The 27,457-nt window shown below is 37.9% G+C and overlaps 1 protein-coding gene across 8 annotated transcripts in view; it reads left to right on the plus strand.

Moving 5' to 3' along the window:
* Positions 1-27,457, plus strand: part of MEIS2 (Meis homeobox 2) — a 206,284-nt gene that overhangs the window by 106,451 nt on the left and 72,376 nt on the right. The gene's annotated exons all lie outside the window — the stretch shown is intronic.

Consider the following 27,457-nt stretch of genomic DNA (forward strand, 5'->3'; position numbering starts at 1 on the left):
TCACAACGCAAGCCCTAAAAATTGGCGTTTTATTTTAACATCAATAAATTTATAATTTTACTCTGGCTCTATTGGCTGATTTGATATTAGACAATTAATTTTTCCCTACGGATTTCACAAAATGTGAGTGCTCTTACTTATTTAATCAATAGATTTAAATTTTAAATCTAACTGCATTCTTTTGGGAATGTGGGGGAAAAAAGAACTCTGTTTAAAGATGAGGATGCGGGGTCTTGCCTTCAAGTACCTATAGCCTGGGGGTATCCGAACAAGTAAGCAGACATAGTGCTACATTATACTTTCACTACAGAAACAATAGCCATATAATATTCAGGAAGTACCCAGCAACCACCAGATAACTGCTGAACACCAGCGAATAAGCTATTCTGTTACATGAAGTGTGGTATAAAAAGTCCTTAGTACAGTGGCTGGCACACAGCCCTCTTGAATTGTTGGCCTGTAGTAATAACAGTAAAAGTACAGTAACACCAGTAAAGTTGTAACAGTAGTTAAGTAGGCAGGATTGAGACGAATGATGACATTCATTTTCACTTAGGAGATCTCTGGGAAGAGTGTGGATGGCTTGAGAGAAGTCAAGAAATCTTGGGCAAAGGATATGTCTGGGCCTTAGGGAGTTGCCATTAGGGCTGACCCTAGGTGGCTAGAAGGACACGCACTGGAGGAGCTGAAGAAATTGAAACCAAAAGGAAAAGTCTTCAAGACAAACATTATTCCCCTCCCCATCTGAACCCAGACCAAGCGTAGCTCTATTATAATGATTTCCAAAGGTAAATACCCTGATGAGCCTATAGACGGTAGAGTTGATTCACCTGCACAAAGGGTAGATGGGGAGAGGCAGTGCTAGCAGAAATGATACTAGGCTAAAAACTGTGAGCTCTAGTTTGTTTGGTTCTCTCCTTCCCAATCATCTCTAACTCATCACTTCACCTCTTCTCTTAGTTTAAAGTTAAATACTGACTTGTCTGACTTTCAAAGGGCACGATTCTTTGTGTTTAAGCGTTTTTTTTTTTTTTTTCTGATAGTTAATGAGTAAACAGAGGAGATGACGGGCATTGCAGATAAGAAATATGGCTTTAAGGTGGTGTTTTGAAGTTTGACAGTGAGGGGATTAATTAAAGATGTCTTTATAGGAGCTAGCTCTTTTTGCATTAACTGGAGGTCTAAAGTCTACAAAATGGGGCCCCACTTTTTTTTGGCTAGGCCTTTCACTTTCTTGAATACAGGGTTTTCCCCTGTATTACTTGGGTGTCTTCTTCCATAAAAGAGGCACAGGATTATCCAGAAATATATAATTTATTATTATATCATGAAAGATAGTGAATTAATCTTAAAATGCTTTGGAAATGCATAGATGAATACAAAATTGTTGTTTTGGGGACCTGCCAAATCTTGACTACCTGATTGAAGAGACAGAAAAGAGTTGTCTTCATTTGGGAAAATGGTTCACGGTTGTTTAAGGTATTTCCATAGTGAATGGTTATTTATTGTAACTTTCTGCCTCCATAAATTATTTCTGTCTTTCCACAAATCCATTAGGCGACTTATGCAACATGGCTTGGAGCATTCGGTCCTGGGCCAAGATGAACTCTTTTCCTCACAACTATTATCTATTATAATAAGTAGAGTCATAAGAGTTGTGTAGAAAGGCCACTTGTTAGACATGACAATATCTTGCTCTTTCTAAATGGTTTTCTGAGCCAAATGACAGGAATGTCTGCTTACAACCATTGTCACTGAATTTGTATTTGCGGTACAATTGGGAAATTGATTAGCAAAGAAAACATATGTTGCTTCGACATTCCCCAAAGAATAAAGTTTTTCCCATCCAAAAAGAGAATGTAATGTGATCCATTTGGACGATAATAAGTATCTGGCATCTTTAAGAATCTAAAATGGTATTTCAGTGAGATGGATGAATGGTCCTAAATGCTCTTATAGCCATTAAAATTATAAAATAGTTGAACCAAAATTTCCATAGGTCTGATGTTTCATTGCAAAAACTATTCTCAAAAGAGAAGCAGAGTGTTATATCCTCCTTGATCTAATACCACTGGTGGTGAGTTTGGTGACTGAATCAAGTGTTTGAAAAAAAAAATAGACGTAACTGAAATTCACTTCAGATCAGACAAAGATAATCTCTGTGCAGACAGGGAGATGAAGGACTCTCAGTGCATCAGTTGATACGTCTTTTTTTTGCTACCAAAGTTTTACCATGTTAATAAGTGGCCGGTGGCAGAGTTGGTCTCATTTCTAGTAACCATTGAGTCAGATAGTTTTTTGTTGTTGTTGTTGTTTTTCAAAGATTTTATTTATTTATTTGACAGAGATCACAAGTAGGCAGAGAGGCAGGCAGAGAGAGGAGGAAGCAGGCTCCCTGCTGAGCAGAGAGCCTGATGCAGGGCTCGATCCCAGGACCCTGAGATCATGACCTGAGCCAAAGGCAGAGACTTTAACCCACTGAGCCACCCAGGTGCCCCCTTGAGTCAGATAGTTTTACCATAACTTCATCTCAAGCCTCTGAGAGCTACTACTCTTAAGAAACACAACCTAGTTGTGACTTCCCTTCCGAAAGTTCACAATGAATGTCTCCCCACCCCAAGAAGGGCTTGCTTTAGGTAGAATTTCTAACTTTTAAAGTTTACCTTTGACTCTACAATTTTCTTTTCTCTCTCTCTCCCATTTCCTTGTATGGACTCTCTCCCTCACACACCCACCCACACTCAATGATCTGGCAGTAGTATAATCTAGAATGTTCCATTTTCTCATCTAAGTCTTTTGGAGCACACACTTCACCATCATCAACCATACTTCTTGGGCTAGCCTCTTGCCACACATACATTCACAGACATTTTGTGAAAGCACAAAATGCATATCAGTCAAGGTCCCTTCAAGAAAACAAGAATCACTTTGGTCATTTTAGTAGAGAGAATTCAGTACGGAGATTGCTTAAATGGGCATTAGTAACCTGAAAAAAGGTGAAACAAAACACACCAGAAATACCGAGCTAGCACTTTAGACAACTACCATCATCTATCAGACAGTGGGCACAAACAAGGAAGGCTTGGGTCTGCAGATCCTAAAAGGTCAGAGAAAGAATCCTGTGATGTTGGGTCTGAGTCATCCAAGAAAGGGCTTCACCCAGTTAGTGCTGGTACCAGTACTTCAGGAGCTGGGCCTTAGATCTCTAAGAAGGGACCATGCCAACCTAGTCCTGACACCTCTGAGGGGTGAAGTTGATTCTGGGAGTGCTGAAGGAGCTGGAAACTGGAACCAAATGTAGCCACCGCACTGAAGTGCACTTGTAAAGACAATGCGGGTGGGACATTAAGAGCACAAGAAGGAACAAGTTCATTTCTCTCCTCCTGTCATCCAGGCTTTTTCCAGTGCTCCCTGATGGCAGTGATGAAGGAGGCTGGAGACAGAGGAGAAATGTAATTTGTAATATCCCAGCCCAGCATCCCAAAGCTGAGTACAGAAGAGAGAACTTAGACCTGAGAGCTTTTAGTTCAATAAAGTCTGCCTTGGAAGCTCCAGCTGAATACATCATATTCAGTTAATATGTTCAACATAATTATGGTTAGCTAGGGAGAGGTGTGAAACCTAAGAACACAATTCTTAAATTTTGCTAATGAGCAGCAAATACTTGACCATCTCCAGGATGATGTGATAATCTGGGACATCAGAGACTATGTCAAAATGGATCTAATGGTTCCTAGCCTGATTCCTCCCAATTTCTCAATATCAGGAAAACCCAAGAAATAGTGAAAATTATAATGGAATCAGAAACTAAGACTGATAGAATCCTGGAAGAATAGACCCTCTTTATAAGGCATATGGAACTGCAACTCCCGGCATAGCCCTTCTTTCTTGCATCAAAGAATTGGGGCGACAAGAGGCAAGAGTATGCTTTACAGCTCCATCACCAACTGCCTGCCCACCCAGGGACCCGGAATTGTGCCAGCCAGAAACCTGAGCAGAAACCCTGTCTATCCCTTGGGAGCTGCTCTGAGAGAAGATCGTTTCCCCTACACTTCGGCTGCCACCTTTCTACAACAAACGGATACTGAGATTCTCAGGGAGAAAATAAACAGAAAGTTAGGGGAATGTTAGCAGTGGTGCAGGGTGGTCCAATAGGTGTATTCCTCATGAGGAGGCCACGGTGAGAAGTGGGACATTGATGGGGAAAAATAATAGCTCTGCGGGCTGTAGATTTCAGCTTTCCAAGTGTTGTGCTCAACTCAGAACAAAGCAGATTACACCTATGAAGATGCTCGAATTCAAGATCCGGAAGAAATCATCAGAATACTGTCCTATAAGAAAACAAGGCCTCTATGAAAGGGAAAAAGTATGGAATGGAAAGGAGAATGATGACATGAAGAACATGGGAAGATGAACGAAGGTTAAAAGGAAGCTTAAAAGCACGAGAATGAGATTAAAATACGTGGAGATGGGGTGCCTGGGTGGCTCTGTCAGTAAAACGTCTGACTCTTGATTTCAGCTCAGGTCATGCTCTCAGGGTCATGGGATCAAGCCCTGAGCTGGGCTCATGTGCTGGGCATGGAATCTGCTTAAGATTCTCTCTCCCTCCCTCTCTCTCTCTCCCTCTTAAAAAAAGCAAAACAAACACGCAAACATGTCGGGAACAGTCAAGAATAGAATTGGTCCAGTGGAAAATCATTGTGTGATGGAGGAGGGCAAATTTGAACACAACTCCCGTGATGGAGCAGAGAAGGACAAACAGAAAAATAATGAGCGAGAAACCAATGATAGAAGAACAGAGAATGGAGGACCAACATATGGGTAATTGTTCTTAAGGACAGCTAAGCACAAATAAAAGTGGTAATCAAGAACATAACAGAAGATAAATTACAACTTCCCTGAATTAAAGAAAGGACTATGTATGCCAGTTGAAAGAACTTACAGAATCATGAACAAATACTGAGTTACAAAAATGTAGAGGAAAAAAATACAGGTAGAAAAAATAAGTGTGCCCACTTACCAAAGAAATGAAGATAGATCTACCAATAGATAGGTGTTGAACCAGCCTTAAACCTGTCAAAAATAACCGAAGAAAATAGAACAACTACAAAACTCAAGGAGAAAATATTGTAACTCAAGTTGTATTATACAAACCAAGCTGTTGATCATTTTCAGATATACAGACAATTTAAAAAAACCACATACTCATGATGCATATTCTTGAAAAAAAGTTAAATATAAAAACATATTTCAACTAATAGAGAAATTCAAGTTAAGAATATAGGAATGGGGGAGTCATGTTCTTAAATTAGGAGTTTTGAAAGCAGTCAAAATGAAAATGGCTAAATGTCACAAAATATGGCACAAAATTAAGAGCAAAAGAAATTTATGAAAAGCAGATACTTTATTTAAGAAATAATAAAACAAAACTGTTTCTTACTTTAAAAAGTTATACTGGCAAATATTGAGAAGTAGGGGATATGTGCAAAGTGGCAAGCTCCTTGTTTTTGCATTTCATAAAGGTGAGATATAATTCACTCAATTATTTGATTTAAAGACATGTGGCCTAAGAAATGATACTGAAAGTTTAACTCGAAAAGAATTAAAATAATATTTATCTTCCAAAACACCAGAACCAAAATGAATTCAACTAGCATATTTTATCAAATTTTGACAGGCTACTGAAAAATAATAGATTTAGGGTGGCTCAGTCAGTTAAGCATCCGCCTTAGGCTAAGGTCATAATCCTGGGGTCTTGGGATTGAGTCCCACATCAAGCTCCCTGCTCAGCAGGAAACCTGCTTCTCTCTCTCCCTCTGCTACTTCCCTTGCTTATGCTCTCTTTCTCTCTCTCTCTAGAGTAAATAATAAAATCTTTAAAAAAAGATAGATCTTCTTTTTCAGTATCCATGAAACAACTTTTATAATTGAATATATTTTAGTCCTCAAAGAGTGTCTGTTAATTGCAAACATCAGGGAGGCCACATTATTTGACCACAATAAAATAAAATGAGAAATTAATAATACAGAGTTCAAAGCAAATATCCATGGTAGTTATTAAAAATAATTTAGGGACACCTGGGTGGCTCATTTGGTTAAGGGACTGCCTTCAGCTCAGGTCATGATCCCAGCGTCCTGGGATCGAGTCTCACATCGGGCTCCTTGCTCAGCGGGGAGCCTGCTTCTCCCTCTACCACTCTGTCTGCCTGTGCACTTGCTCTTCTCTCTCTCTCTCTGACAAATAAATAAAATCTTTAAAAATAATAATATAATTTTAAAACTTTCCCTTGAACAACTCTATCATCAAAAATGAAATCAAAATTGAAATTACAGGCAATTTAAAAATAAATGATAGTGAAAACACTACAAATAAGCCTACAGGAGATACAGTGAGCACTATAGTTGGGGGAGTATTTAAATTATTCCATAAGTATTAAGCTGGAGTGAATAAAAATAAGTGGATTCCATAAGAAGATGAAGTAATAGAGAAATAATTATGAAAAAAGTTGTAATAAATATATTTAAGAACTAGTCTTCAAAAATCAAATTCTCAACTAGAATTAGCAAAAATACTTGAAAAATCAAAAATAAAAGATGGAAGGAGCACCTGGGTGGCTCAGTTGGTTAAGGATCTGCCTTCGGCTCAGGGCATGATCCCAGGGTCCTGGGATCGAGCCCTGCTTCAGGCTCCCTGCTCCGTGGGAAGCCTGCTTCTCCCTCTGCCTGCCACTCCCCCTTCTGTGCTCTCTCTCTTTTCAACAAATAAATAAATAAAATCTTAAAAAAAAAAAAAAAAGAATAAAAGATGACTACAAACAAAACTAGGAATGAGAAAGACAAAATAACATAATTAGGAGATAATAATAAAAAACTTCTAGTAATTTTGAAAGTCTCGATGAACCGAATTTTTTTTAAGTGCTGTGTACTTCACACCATGATGGCTTTAAAAAAAAAAACAAAAAACACACACAACTGTATGTTGGTGAGGATGTGAAGAAATTAAGCTCTCCTATAGTGCTGATGAGAATGTAAAATGGTGTAGGCACTTGGGACAACAGTATAGCATTTCCTTAAAAAGGTGAACATAGAGTTATGATATGATCCTGGAGCTTCACTCCCAATTTTGTGCCCAAGAGAACTGAAGACATGTTTACTCAAAAATATGTACACAAATATTCATAGACCATTATTCATAATAACCAAAAAGGGAAAACAACCCAAATGTCCATGAACTGATGCCTGGGTAAACAAAATGTGTGTAGCCACGCACTGGAGTGTTTTTCAGCCATAAAAGCGAACGAGGCACTGATTTATACTACGACATGGATGAGCCTTGGAAACATGATGTTAAGCGAAAGAAGTCAGACACAAAATAATCACACATTATATGATCCCATTTATATGAAATGTGGAGAAAAGGCACATCCATAAAGACTGAAAGTAGATTAGTAGCTGTCAGGGGCTGGAGGAGGGAGAAAATGGGGAGTGACCACTGATGGATATGGGCTTTCTTTTTGGGGTGATGACAATGTTCTGGAATTTGATAGTTGTGATGGTTACACAACTTCATGACTATAGTAAAAACAATTGCGTTGTACACTTTTATTTTATTCTTAAAGATTTTATTTACTTGAGAGAGAGAGCGAGCAAGAACGCACAAGCAGGGGGAGGGGGCAGATGGAGAGGGAGAAACAGACTCCTCACTGAACAGGGAGCCTTATGCAGGCCTCGATCCCAAGACCCTGGGACCATGACCTGAGCTGAAGGCAGATGCTTAACTGACTGAGCCACCCAGGTGCCCTGCATTGTATACTTTTAAAAGGTTCATTTATGATATATAATTACATATCTAAAATTTTTAAATTAAAAAATATATAAAATATAAATACATGTTTTACCAAAAAAATGATTCAAGAAGTAGGAAACCTGAGTATACCCATCTTCACGAGAAAAAAAAAAGAAAGAAAAAGTTATCTAAAAGCTAAACCCCTCTCTCTCCCCAAAAGGTGGTAGATCTAGGCTGTTTTATGGTGGCATTTACCCAATTTCTTGTAATAATTCTTCTACTCTTTAGATAATTCTCAATATGGAAAAGATGAATAATTTCTTGATTTTTATACAGCCTAGTATCAAACAAGACATAAGATAAAACATGAAAGAAAAATGCATATGATCTCTCATAAATATAGATTCAAATGTCCTAAGTAGAATATTAATAAACCAAATTCAAAAGTGCGTTTTCAAAATGCAGTCGAATCTAGTAGAATCTCTTCCAGGAAAACAAAAATCTTCCAACATTAGAAAATGCATTAATAAAAATTGTGTTAATAGATCATGAGAAAACCCACATGCTAATTATATTAAATGCTTAAAAGTTAGGAAAAGTCAACATCCATTTCTGATTTTTAAATTCTTAATAAAGAGGGAACAAGAGGATATTTTAAACATTGGACAGAATATGTATCAGAAAATAATACTTTGGATCAAATCAGATAGGAACCTCTACAGATAGATGCACTATAAATAAGAAACAGTATTTCTCAGCTTTTCTGGGAGTTGCTCTGGATTTTCTAATCAATGCAGCAAGAGAAAAAAAGAAACTAAAAGTATAAATACCAGGAAGGAAGAGAAAAACTTAAATAATTTGCAAGTGGTATTGCCTGCCTGAACAACAGTAAAAAAAAATCAAATGAAATGAAAAGAATGAAATGAAAAACTATTCAAAACAATGTGAAATCAGTAGGTTACAAAATCAGTCTATAAATATCAATAGTTTAGCTTCTTACCAACATTAAGAAAAAGAATCAATGAAAATATATATCAACTGGAAACTTTAAAAGATAATATTTTATTCCTATTTGAAAAAATGACAAAACCAAAAGACATGGAAGAAAACTTGATTAAATGGAGAGGTATATTATAAACATATCAGTTTTCCCCAATCTACACAACAAAATGTTAAGTTTTTGAGAAGCCTGACCCACCCCCAAAAAAAGTTTTATTTTGAAGAATAAATACGCTAATATACCCTATGATTTTTTTAAGAACAACAGAAGTAGGGTATTACCCTACTTTAGTTAATGTGCATTACAAAGCTATAGTAATTAAGTTGGCTTTGAACTGGCACAGAAATGAACATGCCTGTCAGTGGAACAGAAGAGAAAGTATAGAATTATTCCTAAGTTTAATACGAATTTATTTTAAAATAAAGATAGTATCTCAAATGGGAGAAGACAGAAGAGATTATATCATTTGATTCCTGATGAATTAAAAATTTGAATGTAAAAAACAACAAAGTTGGTAGAATAGAATATAATTAGATAATTATGTAATTTTAAGTTAAAAAAGTCTCTTTGTGCATGGTCTCAGGGGCAGGAAACACTATCGATATAACTACTAAAAAAAAAATTAAGGTTTCTGTATGGCAAGCAACGCCATAAACAAAATGAAAAGACAAAAGACAGAAGTCTCTTTAAAAGCTAACAGACTGGGATGCCTGGGTGGCTCAGTCAGTTGGGCATCTGCCTTCAGCTCAGGTCATGATCTCAGGGTCCTGGGATCAAGTCCCAAATCGGGCTCCTTGCTCATCAGGGAGCCTGCTTCTCCCTCTGCCTGCTGCTCCAGCTGCTTATATGTGCTCTTTCTCTTCTCAAGTAAATAAACAAAATCTTTAAAAAAATAAATAAAAATAAAAAATTTTTAAAAAGGTAACAGACTGTAAAAAAGAGGATGTATGCAAAATAGAATTGTATAGTAACTATATATAAATTATTATGTTGCTGAATGTACATAGTTGAATTAAACATGCATCTGATAAAACTCCATGCTAAGTAGTTCATTAGTGAAAAATGCAAATGATCAGTAACCATAGGAAAAAAATGTATCCTATCTAGTACTCAAGGAAATAAAAATTAAAATAAGATGCCAGTTTTTGTCTATCAGATCAGCATGCATCAAAGAGACTGATAGCACCGCTTTTGGCAAGGATGTGTGTGGGGGGGCACTTTCATATTATGTTGGGCATTCAGTGCCCACACTGATAAAACCTTTCTGGTGAAGCCCACCTTAAAAAATGTATACTTTTGACCCCAGATTTCTGCCTCTAGCAATTTTCCTAAAAAGTTAATGAATTAATGAGCAAGGATGTAAGTAGACATTGATTACAGTTGTTTACTTTAGTTGTAACATTAGAAGCAATCTATCTAGTAATCAAGAACAAATTAGACAGATTGTGATACAACCCGATTGTGGAATGGTATGCAGCCATTAAAAATAATAGCAGGTGGCCCAGAAGGGTTTTACTTACATGAACATTTGTTAAGATCTTCTGCTCAGACCTAGACTTCAGCTCACACAATGTTAGTTGTAATAGAGAAGACAATTAAGTTACCTAAAATTAAAAAAAAAAAATCATCATGGGGACGTATATTGATATGAATGATGTTCATGCCATTTTCTAAAAAGCAGATAGAATATAGTACATGCATCATGAACCCATTTTGGTAAAAATAATATAAATTCAAATATATGCTTATGGAAAATATTTTGGGAGGTTATGACATAAAATATTAGATGTGGCTTTTCTGGGTCGGGAATTATTTGGGACTTAATTTGTTTTCCCTTTGCTTCTTTTTGTCTTTCCAAAGTTTTCTACAATGAGCATTCCTGCTTGGGTAATAAATAATACTTTTTTTAAAGTTTCCCAAAATAAAATGATCCATGTAATAAGCAAGAATGTGGGAAAAAGGAAAGAAAAGAAAAGAAAACAACTACACTCTTTAGTGCATGTAACAGGAATGCTAGTGTGGTACAGTGATAAGAGCCCAGATCCCTGAGCCAGACTGGCCTGGATTCATCCATTCTAGATTCTGCTCCTTCCTGAAGGTGTTACTTCAACAGATTCTGCATCTGTAAAACACAGATTCGCTCGGAGGATTAGCAGAAATATATGTAAATCACCCAACACCGTCTCTGGCACCTACTATGTGTTTAACTGAAGGTTAATCCTCATTGCTATTGTTGTTGTCGTAAAGGCCAAGGAAATTGGCCTGTAGACCGGAAACAGATTCGTATTGCTGAGAAGAAACGTGGCTTAATTGTTAAGAAGTTTTTGTGGGTCGTGTATCATCTGTGAAATAGGGAGGATGTGCGTGCTTCTACCCAAAGAGAGTGGCTTATCAAAATTTGTGCCCTGTTACAATTTGGACTTGGAGAGCATGTGCCCTCCTAGACGGCCAGAGAAGTAACATCTGCAGTGTGGGTCCTCCTTGCCTCTCCGCAAGGAATCTGGTACATTAGTAGTTGCTAAGCAAGCAGTGAGTGGAGTTGGATGAGGGTTGCTTGGTCCCCTCTGGTTAGACTTTTGATTTCGAGAGCACTTCGTGGTTTGCCTGCGTTTACTGAAGCCCTGATTGCTAGAAATCCCTCAAGAGGATAAAGATCAGCCAGGCTCTCCTAGATGTTACCTTCAGGAATTAGGGATAGGGAGTTCCCCAAGAAAAAGATCCTGCTTTTGTGGATATTTAATATTATGAGTTGATGTCTATTGCTATGATGAGTTGACCGTGCTAGTAAGTTGTTCATTGCAGTGATTACCTTCTTAAATATGACAACTCTATGACACAGGATATTGCTTATTATTCCTTCTAATAGATGAGGAGCCCAAGACTAGGCAAAGTAATGGGTGTAGTCAGTACAGCTACGAGCTTGAATTAGATTCCATCTGATTCAAAATCTATGCTTTTAAACATTTTGCTACCCTACTTCCCTCTTCCTTCTAATCAATGGGATTTTTCTTTTTTAAAATTGTGTTTCAGAATATCTCATTTGTTATGCTGGCTATTTCATGGATTTGATTTATTTAAATCCTTTAATATTGATGCCATAAGCAACCTGGGTTTAAATAACTATATGAAAGATTCTTGAAAAATCCTTTTCCTGAGCTGAATTTTGGTTCTAAGATTCTATTATTGAGTTGTCATTTGTATACTTGCCTTTCCTTAAAAGTTCCATCTGAACTTTAAAGTTTTTAGGGTCAGGGGTCGTGGTTTTACTCCTCTTTATATCCCATGCAAGCATCATGCTTGATGATCATTGGTGGTCCATAAACACTGGATTAAATTGCATGTCCCCACTAATCATACTAAAAGATGAAGAAATAAAAATTAATGACTCACAGCAAAACTTTGGAGCAATTGAGTCTCAATCCTCTGATCTACTGCTTTCTGGCCAGTTTCTTGACCCAGAGGCATAGTGCCCTTCATCTCCGTCAGCTGTGGTGTGTCGCAGTATATAAGGTCCAATGTTTCTAGATGACATGTATGTGTTAGCATATACCCCTGGATAGGATCATGTCCAGAAGAAGCCACTCTCACCCACTTGCATTCACGTTTGTTTTCTTAACATCCTGTCACCTTGGACTCAGCCTGGGCGTGGTGGTGCCTGTGAGCATCCTCTCTGTTGTGAGCCAGCCAAAACAATAAACAGTTGGAAATTTAAAAAACAAAAAACAAAAAAGAGAACCACAGTTGGATTCCCAGCTCTGCCACTTACTAGCTGGGTGACCTTAGGCAGATAACTTACCCTCTCGGAAGCTCAGCCTGAGATGGAGCTGCTCATGCTAATCTCACAGCGTTGTCTCGAGAGGAGGAAGACGAACGTGCGTGTGTGCAGAGCCCATGACGCACGGTGAGCTGTTCAGTAAATGCATGGAACACTTGAAAAAAAAAAAAACAACTCATTTTTTCTTTTTTGTGCACCCATGGACTTACGACTTGCCTTCAGAAATTTCCTGATTCTATTTTGAATAAATTTAAAGAGCGCCGAAACACTGCTATATGATTTGTAGAAAAAAATAAGAAGGGAAAAAAAAGCAATCCCAGGCCTTTGGGGGGAGTGTCTGCACCTGAACGGTGTTAGGAAAAAGCTTCAGTTGACTGAAATTCAGACAGCCCTCTCCAAGCAGTTCAACCCGCGCTGATTTGAGGAGCTCTTTTGTTTGCATAAATAAAACACTAAAAATGTTATTGAGCTATTCCGTGGAGGAGCAGCCTACCTGGTAATGTAAGACTGTGTTTTCATGCAGTTTTTATTCAAAGCAAAACATAAACCAATGAAAGAAAAACAGAAAGTGATAAGTAACGTGGCTGTATTTTCTGTGAACATATGGTAGATGTTTAAAATGAGGTATGTCAGCTCTTAATTCCCCAGGTGCTTGCCTTAGTCTCGATAATAAGGTCGTTCTATGGGGGGGAGGGATTTCCCATCTCTTGATATTTTAATCTTTGGGGAAAATACGAGCCTGACTCTTCTCTTCTGGGCACGTTTTACCAGGAATATAAGGAAGCATTTCTCCGTGATTGGCGCACAAAAGGTGCCAAGAGAAATTCTGGTGGTTGTGACTATACCACAGTCCATTACTTTCTCACCCCAAAGAGCAAGAAAGGCCAGAGACGAGGGAAAGACCATTTGTTCTTGACCACAGGTGGCATGGCGATTTAACCAGGAAGTCCTCGTTCTTCATGCCCTGTCCATTTAATCCTGAATTTAGCTTATGGGCTATGTTTAACCCTTGTGTGCCAAGGCCACAGCCTTAAGAATCCAGGAAGTCTGAGGTGAGGTGAGGGTCAGACCTAGAGGGCGAGATCTTATTTCAACATGATGAATACCTGCTGTTTGGGAAATGGCCTTTTTTGTTTCTATTTTTCATATTTTTAGATGTTATTAGGGCATGTCACAGCTCTGAAATGCTTTAAGAATTAAGGAAAATATAGGGAATCATTGAGCTGTTGGTATACATAAAGTGACTCAATTTTCAGAATATAAATAATTTGATTTTGGAGTATAAAAAATATTACAAATAAAATAGGTGGACTCGTTGACCTTCCTGAACCCAACATCTGTGGCTGGATAGAAAGAAAACACGTAGCAAGTGAAACAAGTAAAACTTGAAATATAAATGTTTACAATTCTGAAATCTATTGTTTTGTATCAACATGATGTTTGGTATTTTAAAACATAACATTGTAGACTTGATATTCTCCCTGATGTACTATTATTTTTTTTAATCGTGAAGAATGGGCACTTCATGATGCAAAATAAGACAGGAGTTCATCCTTAGCAGAAATTTGGGTGACATTCTCCAACTTTCTAGGAAATGGAAATGAGACTATGTTAAAACGACTTCAAAGGCAAAGATAAAAAATGCTCTCATTTGGACAACAGTGAGAAAGAGAACTGATGTAAAAACACTGCTAAACTAAGGGATGCCTGGGTGGCTCCGTTGCTTAAGCCTCTGCCTTTGGCTCAGGTCATAATCTCAGGGTCTTGGGATCCAGCCCTGTGTCGGGCTCGCTCAGTAGGGAGCCTGCTTCTCCCTCTCTCTCTGCTTGTGCTCTCTCTCTCTGGCAAATGAACAAATAAAACCTTAAAAAATAATAAAAAAAATTGCTAAATTAAATGTTTAGAAATATGTAATTATAAATTCTATTGGGGAGTCATGGACAACAAGGCATATCATATATAAGCTGCAAACAGTCAGTTTTAGAAACTAGTGGATTTATATATCTCACAAAGTTTTCAAATAGAACACCAGTGTTTTTAAAAGAATAAGAGAACAATCATCATTTGTTTTTAGGGTTTTTTTTTTTTTAAATCAAAAATTGGTTACCATTTTTAATTTTGATATTTTAACTTTTTTTTTTTTTTTTTTTTTTTTTTTTTTTTTTTTTGGAGAGGGAGGTGGGAAGGGCAGAGGGAGAGGGAAAGAGAGAATCTTAAGCAGGCTCTACACCCGGTCTGAAGCCTGATGCAGGGTTTGATCTCACGATTCTGAGATCAGAACCCTGAGATCAAGAACTGAGCTGAAATCAAGAGTCAGGCTCTTAAATGACTGAGCCACCCAGGTGCCCCTTAGCTTTTTAAATCATCATCACTCCATTCATCCTCCCAATTCTTCTCATGACCTGTAAGGTATTATTATTCTATTCTATAGATTAGCAAACAGGTTTGGTGGAAACAGAAGCCATCTTTCTAGAGTTTTAATTGGTGTTTATTAACAAGGACAAAGCAGGTTTGCAAATACAGAGATCTAAGTATCTACTAGATACTTAACAGATCTAAAGAAAACTCATAACCCATGCAAAGAAACCTGTTTTTTTTTTGTGTGTGTGTGAAGATTTTATTTATTTATTTGACAGAGAGAGCACAAGCAAGGGGAGCAGCAGGCAGAAGGAGAGGAAGAAGCAGGCTCCCCACTGAGTAGGGAACCTGACATGGGGCTCCATCCCAGGACCCTGGGATCAAGACCTGAGCCAAAGGCAGACACTGAACCAACTGAGCCACCCAGGTGCCCCAAGAAACCTGTTCCTGGTGCTAAGCAAATAAAGGCAGTTTTAACAGAGTGGTCAAAAACAGAAATTGGTTTCAAAATCAGGAGTCAGCGAATACTTCATGCTTTTGATACACAGGGGAAGTAAAAGCTGCTGTATGAATCATTTACAACTGAGTCCTCTAAATTTTGCTTTGGAAAGAAAGAGAGGTTGTTATACACTTGAATCTTAAACCTTAGTAAAATTAAGGTCACTTGGAAACCAGGAGAAATGATGGTGGCGGGTAACGTCCCTGGGGCTCCTTAGGCCATATGGCAACACATCACTGAGAGAAGGAAAGAACAGGAAGAATAAAAACTTTTAAAAGGCACAGGACTAATAAATGAATTTTAAAAAATAGTCATCACGAAAGCATATACAGATGGAGGGAGAAATTAGAAGTTCTTTGCAGATGACCACTGTTTGGTTACTTACTCCAATTATGAAGAAAAATTAATAGGCTTCTTTATTTAAAAACCCAGTAAGTGGATAACTCATCCTTCTAAGAGGTTTAACTTCTGAGTCAGCTTGGCTAAGTATGGAAGACAGCCATGCACAAGCAAAAGATCCAGCCGGTGTGCCCCTGTGCCACTTTTTAAGGATCCGGTGAGGAGCAGAAGGGCTCTTTGATGGTCCTCCTTTAATGCTTCAGCTGGGCCTCACCAACCACAATGGAATCATTCAATCCTAGCCATCGAGCAGTGCCTGTATTGATATAGTCTCTGAATTATTAGTTCATTTCAAGCTGCCTAGAAAGGCCTTGAGGTTGCTTTTGTGGGCTTTTTAAAGAAGCTTAATTATACCTTGACATTCATTCACTCACTCATTCATCCCACAGGTATTAATCAAGCACTTCCTTTAAGAACCACCCTCTGTGACAGGCACTGAAGATATAATGGTGGATAAAAAGAATAGATGCAAGTGTTGCCCTTGTGGTGCTCGTAGACTGGTAAAAGGACAGTTGGGGAAGTGCCCTAAGGAGAAATTAGGGAGCTTTGAAAGAATATGTTAAGAGGGAATTGACCTGATCAAAAAGGGCAGTAACAATTAATAGTAGATGTGAAGTGAGAAGATTTGCATTAGAGGGGTGAAGGACAGGTCACAAGGGAAGAAGTCAGAGACAGTATGTGCAAAGGTCCTGTGGCAGGAGAAAGCATCTAGAGTTGTGGAAATGGAAGGGTTGTATGGATGGAGGGGAGATGCTAGATGATAGAACAATATGATTCTGGAGGCTCTCACTCAGCTCATCTGGTTCCTTGCAGGCACTGGAAAAGCATTTTGATCTTTAGCCTGAAAGCAATGGAAATCCAGTGAAGTATGTCAAGCTGTAGAGTAACAAGATCAAATCTGTACTTTGCAGTGATGATTCTGACTCCAGTATGGAGAATAGATTGGCTGAAGGCCAAAGTGAATGCTCAGAAACTAATTAGGGTATATATGCTTTTAAAAATTCAGTCCTTTTACTTATACTTGATTTCTTAGGTCCATTATCTACCTATAATATCTTATCATAACTTTTCTGTGCTGCTGAAATGAACAGAAGGTTTACTTTTTAAAAACTTCTCCTTGACAACATCATTCAGCACCATGAAAAAAATTGGGCACCCCCCTCCCCCAGGAAAGCCATATTCTCATGATCTCAGTACAATTAGTTTTGTGTTCAGATTTTTTTTTCCTGTTTCTGTATGGTCTTCATATTGATGTTGTAATGTCTTTGTCATATTCCATTGAGATATATTAAAAGGTAGTTGCTTAGGACAGTTAGGTAAATTAGGACATTTAGGACCTGTTGCCTAGGACATTTAGGTAAGAAGTTTAAACATTTAGGACATTTAGGTAAGAAGTTTAAACCAAGGATGACAGGATCCACGAAGTGCTGTCCAAATATGTTTTTCATCTTTCAGTAATAGAAACTACGTTGGGAGAGCGTATTCTGTTACTTTCAACCCCAATTAGGTGGAAATCCCCCTTTATGGAGAATGTAAAGTCTCCTAAGTATTTGTATTAAGAGTAATGCATGTTGCTTAGGCTGTTAAAGAAATATTGATTGCTGACCCTTAACTGGAATACTTAGCTTTCATTTTTCTTCTTTTTACATAAATTGTGTATATTGTATTCCCCTCAGGGAGAACTTAAAAGCATTTTGTGTTATGGAGGCTCCGTTCTAAGATCTTATTGCTTTTGAGATGAATAAATGCAAGTCTTGCTATCACTGGAACAGACCTCCCCGTCCCCCCTCCCCCGCCCCATGTAACAAGCCATGCAAGTAATACACGGCTGAATTTGGCCTCAGAACTTCTAAAGTTCCAAGCCAGTTTCTTATGGCCAAATTTAGCTTCCAGCTTTCAGCTGATGAGGAGCTTTGGCATATAAGCAATCTAATTTTTGTTCAGCAAAAAGCTCCCTGGATGTTTTACAAATAATTTTAAAATTTGTATTACCAGGTGATGCTTAAGCATTTCTTAGGGATTGACTGCAAATACTTGCTCAGAAAACAATGTACCTTAAAGATACTTTTTATCAGCCTTGGAGGTATTCGAATGAAATGGGTTGGCACCAAAACATTCCAATATGCTATAGGACATGAAATAGGGCCAAAGAGGTTTTTATGTTCTGACTATTCCTTTTTTCCGTTACTAGCTAGAGGCAAGTAGATCAACTTTACATCCCCTCCCTGTTTTATTTTTATCAACTTCTTAGGAAGTTTCAGGGTTTTTTGTGTTTTGGGTTTTTTTGTGGTTGTTGTTGTTGTTGGCCCATCTTTGAACACACAAAATGGGAAATTTAAATTTTTTAAATGTTTCTTATCTATTTATCTGCTCTTGTCTATTTCTCTTCTCTGTTGATGAGATGTTGCTTTAAACACATTTAATATTACTAATTAATTTAATTACACATACTGTATGGCGTTAACACATTTTCTATTATCTGCTCTGATGTGATACAGTGCCCTCCTCCAGCCACCTTAACTTAAGGCTTTAATTGCTTTCCCCAAGCCTCAGCTCATGTTTGATTTACTGATTTCTTTGTATAAAGATTCTCTAGTTTACGATGTGTACACAAGTCATTAAATTGGTGTTGATGTTTATGCAGTGAACTTGCCAACTGGTTACAGCAGACATCCCTTTATGAATTTATGACAGGGTAATAAAGACAAGTGTCAGAAGCCCCTTGTCTGGGCAAGGAATCACTTTCCTTGCACTAGGTTGGGGACAGTCATGCAGATGCTGCCACTAATTTGAGTAGCAAAGGGCATGTTGAAATATGTATTTGTTAAATTGTGAGCATCTCTAATTCACGGCAGCGAGAATGTGTGCATGTGTCCACATGCGTGTGTGTGACATGTGTGCATGTGTGTGCATGCGTGTGTGTGACAGACACACTCACACGTGTTTCCTCTTTGAAACGAAGCCATTATTATATACCAGGATTTTAACCGGGAGTTCATTCTTTGTAAACTTGACTGGGTATATATGTAAATTATTTTTATAGTCTCTGCCAATAATCTTAAATTCATCAGCTCTAGCAAGTAAAAGAAATACATGGAGAGGGCCATGTATCATTTTTTTATCTATACTTTTTTTTTTTTTGCAAAAACAGGCCAAATTAACAAATGTTCTCCTCAAGTATTATGTCATAAGAAATTGGTTTCATTATGAGAAGATCTTCAAAGATTATAGGTGTGAGTTTAATCTACTAATTTTTATGCATATAGAAGTCTTCCTGATGGAGAGCCCAAACATACTTAAAAATAGTTACATATGTGTTATGTTAGCTCTTCTTCATATACTGGGATGTATCAGCTTGACAGTCTTTGCCCTTTTAACTTCTCATTAATATTTAGAATTAAAAACCAGAAAAGTTGATTTTGATGTATACCACAGACAATTTATCTCCAAGTATTATTTATTGCAAACTCTCCTGTGTACGTGTGAGTTTGGCTTCAGCTAAATGATACCAAAGTAGCCAGAGAATTAAGATAAAATTAAAGAGCTTAGAAGCACAAGAAGAGTAAGCCAAATAAGGAAAAAAACACTTTCATATTGGAAGAAAAGGATGGACGATCAGGGAGGTGGAGAGAAGGAAGGGAGGAAGGTATTCCAGATGGTTCTGAAATTTGTGCAGTAGAGGAGAAGATTCTCAAATGTCATGTGGTTTTCTGAAGAGACAAAAACAGGACTTTAATGTTGATGGCAGAGAAGATAAACTGGAAGTGAGATAGTGAAATTCATTTTTATCTACATTTCCTCCCAATTCTCACCCTTTGTGGAAGCTCTTTCTCTTCATGCTGACAAAATTCAGATCATTAAATGCAGCTAAGAGTGCAGATTAAGAGAATAAATGGAACAGTGTGTAATTACCGAGGTTGTACTGGTAAGGACTTAAAATATTTGCTACCACTTACAAGCTAAAAATCACCAAAATATCGTAGAATATTCTGAGAATGTTTCTAGCAGAAAAGTAAAACAGAAGAGTAAGTTATACATTTTGGTATGAGAAAGCAAAATGAAGGGACTAGTTTTGATCTGCAGCAGTCATCTGTTCACGTGGTCCATTTTTACTGGGGTCCTCCACTATAAAGTTTGGGGTTAAGCACCTGCAGGAATAAAGAGATGTGTGAAATATGGTTCCTCTTGCTGAGAATCTTACTCTCTTACCAAGGCCCCCCAATATCTATAATCCAAGATAGTTACATGATCTCTCCTATTTGCTTCATTAATAAGTGAAGTGTGACCCAGATATCAGCTGATTCCTTTGACCACTCAAATGACTGTTTTAACCCTACACAATCTTGGTGCAAAATTAAGCCCCTTCATCAGCTTCTTGAAGAAATCAAACCACCTGAGGAGTTTTTGCATTTTCTAATCTTACTAAAGTTTTGCAGTGACATGGGAAACTGTTGCATCACATAGCACATGTGTCACTTGAAAAATTCATGTGATATATATATATATATATATATATATATATAATTTTGTATATAAAATTTTATATATATTTTTTATACCCATGTCATCTCCAAGTGTCCCCTCTGAACCTTACTCATCTCTCCATCTCTTTTTCTAGGCAGCTCTCAACACAGCTTGTCAGCCCTTCAGAACCCTGTGGGATTCATTTTAACCCCCATTTCTGAGCTCCCAAGTGTATCAAAGCGCCTTTTCATTAGTGTTGATTCTTCCTACTAAGCAATAATTTACCAGCAACTAAAAAACAGTAAAATTGTTTCCATACGACTTTTTAAGAGAGGAAGAATCACTTCAAAGTAGTGATCAAAGGAGATCTTGAATAATGGTATATCAGCCAGCATAGGCTATGTTATGCTGCCTCAACAAAGAGCACCAGAATCTCAATGGCTTAACATAAGTGTTTGTTTCCTGGCACACAAAGTCCATGAGGAGTTCATGCTACTCTCTGAGGTAGCTGTCCTCCATATGCAAGGTCGCATGTAAAGGTCCTTCCATTTTGTGGCTCCTCATCTCAACAAGTACCATGATTGCCACAGCAAGAGAAAGGACCTGGGGAATTTATATCAGCAAGTGAGTTCTTTAGCCCCCAAAGAGCCTATGTACCCCCTTAGTCACGTTCACATGTCTTGAACTAGGAGCATGGCCCTGCCCAATTCATGGGGAAGAGAGGCAGAGAGGGGCTGAGAAACATAGGCTTCCATGTATATAAAAACCATAAGAGAGCCTAAAATAAGGGAGAGCATCTCAACTACCTACAAGATGGCAAATATTTTGATGGCAATATATACAGGAATAAAATGGACAGAGAGGCCAGTATGGTTCAGTTAGGATTTTATGTATGTGTTCTAGAGTAGTGTGGTGCAAGTTTGGGAAGATAGGTTGGGCCCAGAATGTGAAAGACCTTCAAATGCAGGCCAAGACTCTGGTTGTTTGTTTGTTTGGGTTTTGGGTTTTTTGTTTTTGGTTTTGTTTTTTTTTTTTAGGGGGGGGTGAGAGGGAGGAGGGATCACAGAGGGAGGGAGGGAAAGAATCTTAAGCAGACTCCACGCCTAGCATGGAGGCGATATAGGGCTCAATCTCACAACCCTGAGACCAGGACCTGAGCCAAAATTAAGAGTCAGACACTTAGCCAGCTGAGCTACCCAGGTGCCCCAAGACTCTGGTTGTTGATGACATGGAGCCATTCAAGTTTTGGGAAAGGTAGGAATGATTCATTCAGTATCTCCTGTGGGTGCTACTGGTTGTTGCTGGGGCTTGATTATAGTCAGATTTAGAGACATGAAGAACAGTGAAAGATTTCCTTCTAAAACAGCTAAGTAGGAAGTGACACCCAAACTTGGGTGTTCCTGGGGGAAAACAAAAAGGATACTGTTATTACTTCATCTCCATACTTAATATGTCCCATTATTTTTGTGTACCTCCATTCCCCTTGACCAAAATGCTTGAAAGAACCCATCACTTTTAAGACCCATTAGCAGACAAAGAAGATGCTGAATAATCACACAGCAAGGAAAAGTTTGTGGTTAGAAACAATGGTGATATTCATGAGCATTTAAAATGTGTGAAGGTGTCAGTTAGGAATCAGCTATGTTAGGCTGAGAGGATTAACAGAGAATACTTCCAACTGTGTAGCAGAGCAATGGAAACAAAAGATTCTGAGCTGTGACTATATTTACCCAATATGGGAATAAATCGCCATTATGTTATGTGTTCCACTATGTGCCAGATGCTAGGTTAGCCCTTCAGTCCTTTAAGATGACCCATTAAGACCTGAGATGGTCTGGCATTGGCTGCTTTGCTGGCCCCATCCTTCCACACGCACACAGTCCCCCTCCCCTGCTTTAGGACTCTGGTCTCCAGCTTCCCAGCCTCCTGGCCAGCTCAGACTTTATTCAGGTCTCTGCTCAGGTGTTACTTTCCAGAATGTTCTCCCTGACCTACCCTACATAAAAGAACAGCATCCCTAATCACTTTCTATCTCCTTTCAGAGATAACCTTAATCAAGTTCTTCTTTATAAAACTTAGTCCCAGGCAGACTGTGTGTGTGGTTTTGTTGTTGTTGTTGTTGTTGTTGTTGTTTGTTGCATATATCTCTTATCAGAATACAAATTCCATGAGGTCAGGGATTTATCTCGTCTGTTTGCTGCTGTATTCTCAGAGCCTCAAACAGTTTCTGGCACTCAGTAATTGTTTGTTCAATTAACAAATGACTTATTTAAACCTCATAAGACCCCTATGAAGTAGGCACCATTAGTTTTCCTATTTTAGGAGTGAAGAACCTGAATCCTAGAGTGATTCAGTGGCCTCTTCAAAGTTTCACAGTTTGGAGCCAAGATGAAAAGCCAGGACTGTCTGATTCCAGAGGCGGTGCATTTTGCCCACTACTCCTCTGACAACCCTATACTCAGATCGTAGTAATTGGAAGTTGATGTAAAATTTGTTCTTTAAGAACCCAAACATTTAATGTATATGCTTGAAGAATTTCTCTGAATGTCTTCTATATTTATTGAAAACATGATAAATATTTCTACATGTATGAGAAAGTAAACTGACCCCTGTCCCCCCACCCCCTCTCAAAAAAAAAAAAAAAAGGAAAGAAAGAAAGAAAGGTGTCTTGTGGAGCTAATAAAGGGCGATCTTGAAGAGCAAATTTGCTCACATGGGCCAAATGCTTCCTCCTGCAGAGTGGGCTGCTTCCCAAAGAATTAGCCTTTCTCAAAATGAATTATTAACCCCAGCATCCTGGCCAAATTCCCACTTGGATAGTCTAGGAACTGTTCAAAACTTGGAATCTATTGAAATTAGCCTGGCTTGATTGCAGGCTCTGCATTAATTGTGATATAATAGAGTTTCTCCAGAGATTTGTGCATATATTATTCTAATTTGTATAGGCTGGCTTTGTCTCTTAAATTTTTTTAGTTTCTTCTTCCCCTTGTGAGATATGTCCTGAATTTCTGTATAAGTTTTTTTTTTCTTTCTTTCTTTTTTTAAAAATTTTGGTGGGTGAATAATTGTAAGCTCCTTTTCCCCGTGGACTTGCCAAACCTTTTCCTCATTTGAGTGACTAGTTAGTCTATTGGTCATTCTAGTAGCATGTTACAGACTTTAGTCACTAGAAGCTTCCAGATTCCCCGCTCTCTTGCACACGTGCAGATATAGCCTGAGTAGGGGCAAGACTCATTTAGTTAAAGTTTTCTAGTTGTCTTTTTCAAGTGTACGTTCCAGTGGGAGGCACATATGTATTTTAAAGTTTAAAATGACTGATCTAATGGTAGAACTATTTAGGACTGTCGTACAGCTATTAATTTCTTCAGACAATTTTGTTAAACGATATAGTCCACTTTTTGTCTCCGCTGAGAGCAGACAACGTAATATCATTTATGTTCTGGGGAGATAGGGAGGTATGACTTTAGTTAAAATGACTGAATCACTTTGCTTTGGTAAAACTAAAACAAAGACCATAGAAATCCATTGTGTTACGTGATTTTGATGGCAGCTGTAGACCTCATACAATTCATCAAGTCTTGCTTACGTCCCATGATTCTTTTTTTCTCTAAGTTGGCCTTTCTTGCCTTAAGTTGGCATAATCAAATCTACAATGCAATGGATTATAATAGGTAACTCCAACCACGTTTTCATATCCCATGCTTTCTCCCTAATTGATGTGCAGAGTAGGAGTGAAGATGCTCTTAAAAGGCAAAAAGTTATTCCTAGGGAAAAAGTTGTCCTCATAGATTTTCAGCACAAGGAAGGAAATTGCGAACTTGTGGCTTAAGTCTTTGCATTTATTTCCACCTGGGTCACGAACGAGTGATAAGTCACTAACGTTTTCTGCGTTCACTTCTTTGTCTTTACCAAGTGAGAGGAGACAATGGATGCGAGCCATGTGTACTTACAACTTCAGTGGCTAATATTAGAAAAATGCTTTGAAAATGACAGATGGGAAGAGCTATAAATGCAATTGCTAATGGATTTATGTGCTCTCTCTCCCTCCTTCCAACCTATTTCTCCCAGTACTTTCCAAAAAATTTCCCGGGGCTCCACCTGAAGTATGACCCGATGGCATCAAAGCACATGTGTTTCCTGAGTCAGTTGAGTGTTTCCAAAATGTATCTACACTTTAAATACAAATGTTTATCCGCTAGGGTATTAAATCATGGAAAGTGTTACTGCATTAGTATGACAGTCACATACTTCTGCCTAGACTATTGTTAGAAGTTCTGTGGGGCTTTCTACGGGTTTTTTCCCCCCTATATCTTAGTCAATATGGGCCTAAAAATATATAATTCCTTGCGGAAAAAAACAATTTTGATTTTCAATAGTGTAAACAAATTGATAGAGAGTATGCTTTTAAATCTGTAACATGCAGAAACTTCCCATCCCCTTGCCATTAGCCTCCTCCCAACTGAGTGGTTCTAACTATTCATGTGAGAAGGTAAAAGCCTGAACACTGATATTTCTCCTGCTTCCCTTGTGCACTTGAAATGAGACTCCGTGCTTTTGTCTCAGGTCAGGCCTTGAAAGTGTTCATTCATTTATTCATTTCCCAGTTATTTATTGAGCTTATATTACTCTCCCAAGTACTTTTCTATAAGCTAGGCATACAGCAGTGAACAAAACAAGTGTAAATCCAAGTTCTTATTAATAAATCCATCAGAAGTTTTCATTACGGTATTTCTGGTAAACATCTAAATTTGTTCATAAAAGTCAGAGGAGCATTACGCCACTGGTGGTATTAATTGCTTTGTAAGAACATTATTCATCTTATGAAAGAACTTAAGCAAAGAGCAAACTCCCTTAGCAATTCAATTTACAGTATATCTACTTGCTATAAATTGTATTCCCAAATGTCCAAGGAGTTAAAAAAAAGTAATGTCTCCAGGGAGTGGTTCTAGGTTCTGTAACATTGGCGGCACGTCAGTCACTTAAAATGAAAGGGGAGAATGTATTCAAAGAGCTCAAGGAAGAGAAAAGAGAACATAACCTGGGAAATGTCAAAATACCAGTCTCAATCTCTGTTTCTCCATTGCTCTAGATACCTGACTTCTTAGATCTTTAATCCAGAACCTGACAGCTATCCGTTATTGTTTCTAGAACAGTACAAATATCACTTGGTTAGAATTGCACATAGTTTTATACATTCTTTATAATAGTATTTTCAGGCCATTTCAAAATTGGCTGGGTAGGTTAGAAAAAAGATGAAGACCTTATAAAGCAGTGGTATAAAAATGTATAAACATTTTTTCCGCCAGAATTTCTCTCTTGTAGTGTACACTCAATGAAAATTTTAAATGTCCAAATAGCTGAATTGAAAATTCTTTTGTTTAGTCTCTGCCAGGTCAGACTTGATACTAAATGGATACTGATTGTCAGCTGGGACTGTTCAAAGGAGGAGGGTTTGCTAGCCTAGATTTCTCCAATATCCAGGCCAAAACCAAATCATGATCTTACATGGGGAAGCAGGGTTGTCAGTTGGATGGTGATTTCTATCCATACTTTTGACCTCTTTGAGATAATTTTTGGTTCCTCCTATTTACCTCTTGCCGTCTCTTCTCTCTTTTCTTAAGAAAATATTCTTGTTTTTTAAAGATTTTATTTATTTATTTGACAGAGAGAGAGATCACAAGTAGGCAGAGCAGCAGACGGGGGTGGCGGGGGTGGGGGGCAGGCTCCCCACTGAGTAGAGAGCCTGATGCGGGGGCTCAATCTCAGGACCCTGAGATCATGACCTGAGCCGGAGGCAGAGACCCAACCTACTGAGCCACCCAGGTGCCCCAAGAAAATATTCTTATTTAGATGAAGTTTAATCAACAGTTTGATGGTATATATAGAAGAATAATAACCTTGGATTTTCTTAATGATTTTCTGCTAGAATCTAAAGGCCATTTGTGGCTTATTTCTTGCCATGTGGCAATCCTTAAGTGTTTCAACTTCTTAGAAAACTAAACCCACTCAGCTTATGTTGCTATGAGGGTATATTTCCAATTACTCAAATAAGAGTATTTAAATTTTTTAGATATTTAAATAATGCATATGATTTCGTCTGGAACACACGAGTAGTGAAGATACCTTTAGACTTTACCTCAAACTACCCAGTTTCGAATAAAAGCCTATGGTCAACTCACCTTGTGTTAAAATATTTATGCTCTTAAATAAATTAAAAAATTAAAATATTTATGCTCTATATATTTTAGAGGAATATGTGTCAAACTTGAGTTCATCTACCAAAGATACAACCTAGCAAGCATATATCAGAAACGTTAAAGGGCTTTGTCCATCATGTAGAAAAGTCAGAAGCAATATCCAAACTGTTGACCAGTCAACAATCAGAAAGAATGCTCAACTAATTAGAACACAAGCTGGCCATACCATTTCATACTAGTTGAATTCAGCTATATTAAAGGGTTGTCCTTTTAAAGTCCAGTTTTTGTGGAGGCAACCATTTTCAGGGCTTCTTAAATCCTTGTAAGAAATATTTTTGTGCAAAAAATAGAATTATTTGTTTCTTTCTTTTTTTTTTTAAGATTTTATTTATTTATTTACACAGCGAGAGAGGGAACACAAGCCAGGGGGAGTGGGAGAGGGAGAAGCAGGCTTCCCGCAGATCAGGGAGCCTGATGCAGGGCTCTATCCCAGGACTCTGGGATCATGACCTGAGCCAAAGGCAGATGCTTAATGACGGAGCCACCCAGGTACCCTGGGTTATTTGTTTCTAAGAATGTAAAGATAGGTCATCAATTTCTAATATACAAATCAGGAGGAATAAGAGGTAGCTATCGCTTTGTATAAAATCTTTTCACTTACTAGGTTAGAAAATATATAGCCAATTCAGTAATTTCACATATTCATATTTTTAATATGTTTCCATTATTCCACCGTTTTATCCAACCTGATAAGCTGATGAAACATGGTAGAAAGGTAATTAGAAAAACACTTCCTACTTAGGTCAGCTTGGCTACCCACGGCAAGAGTAACCTTTTCTCAATTTTTTTTTCTTTTTTTTGAGAAACTAGAAAAGGAATTTATTTACTGAGGGCAAGAGGATGCAAGCAATATAAAAATCAAAAGTTTATCTGACTTTTCTTTCTCTGCTTCTCAAATGGGGGTTGGATTTTACTTGTA

Source organism: Lontra canadensis, unplaced genomic scaffold, assembly GCF_010015895.1.
Source record: "Lontra canadensis isolate GAN:19392208 unplaced genomic scaffold, GSC_riverotter_1.0 scaffold12, whole genome shotgun sequence".
NCBI lineage: Eukaryota > Metazoa > Chordata > Mammalia > Carnivora > Mustelidae > Lontra > Lontra canadensis.